The sequence below is a fragment of the Phocoena sinus genome, chromosome 7 (genome assembly GCF_008692025.1).
Source record: "Phocoena sinus isolate mPhoSin1 chromosome 7, mPhoSin1.pri, whole genome shotgun sequence".
NCBI classification, from domain to species: Eukaryota; Metazoa; Chordata; class Mammalia; order Artiodactyla; family Phocoenidae; genus Phocoena; species Phocoena sinus.
This window is the reverse complement of record NC_045769.1, coordinates 45,974,798-45,978,012: the sequence shown is the minus strand read 5'-3', so window position 1 is coordinate 45,978,012 and position 3,215 is coordinate 45,974,798. Positions and strand designations below refer to the sequence as shown.

Here is a 3,215-nt window from a genome sequence, read left to right as displayed (position 1 = left end):
TAAATTCTGGACGAATTTTATGTTTGAGTCTACAAAATTGCATGAAGGCTAAACTCGAGAGACTTCCTATCATTCTAAAATTCCTCCCAAATCATTTTTAGGACACTTTCTTATAAATATCACCCTTGAAAGCACATACAATTCCATTTGTTCCACATTTTATGATCTTAAGCTACATAGGGCTGAACTCAGTTATTCATGGAATATCAAATATGATAGGAAGACAAACCTGAGAGAAACATTTACAGTACAATAGCATAACTTGCTAAATTCCTCATCACCATTCTCTGAAAAAAACTTCTCAAGCCTTTCTCCTCTTTATTTTAGCAATGGATTGAAGAAAATGTGCGAATTTCTCTTGACATGAAAATATTTCAATGCACGGTGATCTTGCCAGACAGATTTAGTATTTTCTGCATAACTGATACAGGAACTCCTATACAACTCTCTTCCATCCTATTGTAAAGGTCAGAAAAAAGCAGCAAACTGGGAGGGAAATAGCTTATTGCCAGAGTAGTAATGTCTGAAGGCTTTCAAAGTATGTTTGTTTTCCCCTCCTTCTGACTGTTTGTCTCCATTTTCTTCTCACAGCTCACAAAATGTAGGGGTTTTGTTGTTGTTAACACAGCTGTTCTTTGTAGGTTTTTTTGTTTTCCTTCTCCAGATTCTTCTCTGCATTCTTGTCTATGCAGTATTTGACTTGCTCAGTTCCTGCCTGATTGCATCAATGAGCTCTTCTTTTAGCTTAGTTAATTCTTTTCTCATTTCATCTAAAATGTCCTGCTTCAGCCTGTCATAGTCTAGTCCCTCTGTCTGGACTCCATTGACACTGGGCTGTGACAAGGGCACAGATTTTGGTCTGTATAATGAATCATAGGATCTGTTGTCAAAAACAATCTGATTTTTCCTTGGAGAATCCCATCTGGAACAACAGACTTGCTGCCATTCATTGTATTTGTTCTTTCCCAAGGTTTTCTTGTCGGTTCAGGTGTACTTGTTGAAGAAGCCTTAGAAGTTACAGGCTCTGAATTTTCATTTTGTCCTCTTTCTGTTAGGTTTCTATTGTTGATCCCTTTACAGCAATTCTTCTCCTCCTGGCCAGCAGGGTACTCATTCCTTCCATTAAACCACTACCCCCTAAAGGAAGGAGTCCATTTCCACGACCCCTATCTGTTTTAGATGAGGCCGAATTCACACCAGTGGTGTTCCCTCCACTTGGGAAGGAGGCATCCTCCAACCATGACACTTTCCTAAGTTTTGCTCCAGCAATTGCAGCTGCAAGTCCAGTTGAAGGGCGATTGTCTACAGACATGGATCCCCAAAAAAATCCAGATGCAGGGAGGGTAGCAGCAGGAGGTGATGAGGGAGAAGGGGGTACTTGATTAGGAAGAGGCGGTGGAGGAAGCAGAGGCGGGGCCCCTGAGGACAGAAGTGGAGGGAGTGGAGGAGGCCCTGGGGGAGGAGGGAGCACTGCTGATGCCTGGGCAGGACGTGGTGGGAGTGCAGGAGGGAGTGGAGGTTCAGGTGGTCCCAAGACAATGCCCTGTTGGGCTGGAGTCTCGGCCAGCTGAGAGACTGCCTGCAAGCCTGGCTCAGAAGAAGAGGCTCCCAGCACAGAGTTTAGAGGAGTCTCCACAGAGGCAGGGGCAGCTGCAGAGGGAGAAGGGAGAACACTAGGCTTGGATGAGGGAGTTGAGGCAATAGGCGTGCTTGGAGGAGGAGAAGCTCTCATCCACAGTGTGAGAGTGGTGCGAGGGAAGGCGGTGGTGGGCTGGTAGAGACACTGGATGTGTGACAGAGTCGAGCAGCCCGCTGGGTGCCGCTGGTGATGGAGGCATCTGGGGCACAGGATAAGAAACACAACTGGGGAGGACAGGCCTTGGACCAGTAGCTCTGCATGCAGGGGAGAGGAGACGGAGGGAGGGGTGAGAAACTGGAAGTAGACCAGGCACAGGGCTTCGTAGCTGGAGGTTGAAGAGAGGGTGTGCTCACAAGAGAAGAAGGTCGAGAGTTTTTGTTCAGAGGATGAGGAACTGTAGCATAATGGGGAAGAACAGGGTGGAAGGCTGAACCTAGAGATGTTGCAAAACGTGTCTTGGAGTGTCGAAGTGGTGGTGTAGGGGGTGTAGAAGTAGGTGGCAAAGCAGTCACTACAGCGTAATCAGGAGTGGCCTCTGACACTGGAGTTGAGATGACTTTAGCATATGATGGAGGAGGTGCTGAAGGAGGCTGGCAACTGGCACACTCAGGAAGTGGAGCACGATACAGGGAGCTGTCGGAGGATGGAGCGGCATTTGACATTCTTCGCTCTCGCTTGCATTCCAGTTGCTCCCTTTCTAGCTGCTCTTGCCGCTCTCATTCCTGGCTTTCCCAGTCCAGCCTCTCCAGCCTCTCCCGCTCTTTTCTCTCCCGCTCCAGGTGATTCTGACGTTCGCTTTCTTGTCTCTCTCTCTCCAGCTGCTCCTGTTCTAGTCGCTCCCTCTTCAGCCTTTCCCTTTCTAACCTCTCCCTCTCCAATCTCTCCCTTTCCATTCTTTCTCTCTTCAGCCTTTCCCACTCCAGCTCCTTTTGTTGTTGATGTTCTTGTTGTTGCCTTCTTTGAATTTCCAATTCTTCTTGTGATGGGCCATTCTGAACTTGGGCAGGTAGTTGTGAATTTTGTCTAGGCAATGTTGACCCTGTTTCCTGTGAATTCAACACTTCTAAGGCATGCATCATGGCACTTGTGAAGACATTGGCATCTTCTTTGCTGCCAAAGTTGAGACCATACACCTGTCTAGCATCCCGCCATTGGTGGAAGGTCTGTGTAGCTTGATTGTACTTCAACCCTTTAGGAATGGCACAATTTATCACTACCTGATGGTCCTGAATCTTCCTGCCCACCGCTCTGAATGTGTTGTTTCCTGTATGATGATATATATGAACCCGGTTGAACCACCAGCTGGCACCCACTTTTTATTGGCATCATCATAGACCATCAAAGCAGTTCTTGCCTGACAGATACTCTGTTCACTTATTATTTTAAATGTATCATGCCACTCCCTTCTGGTCTGCAGAGTTTCTGCTGAAAAATCAGCTGATAACCTTATAGGAGTTCCCTTGTATGTTATTTGTTGCTTTTCTCTTGCTGCTTTTAATATTTTCTCTTTATCTTTAACTTTTGTCATTTTGATTACAATGTGTCATGGTGTATTCCTCTGTGGGTTTATCCTGTA

General features: G+C 46.3%; 1 pseudogene; it reads right to left on the bottom strand.

Moving 5' to 3' along the window:
- Positions 1 to 684: 684 nt before the first annotated feature.
- On the bottom strand, positions 685 to 3,011 carry LOC116756815 (annotated as a pseudogene).
- Positions 3,012 to 3,215: the final 204 nt, after the last annotated feature.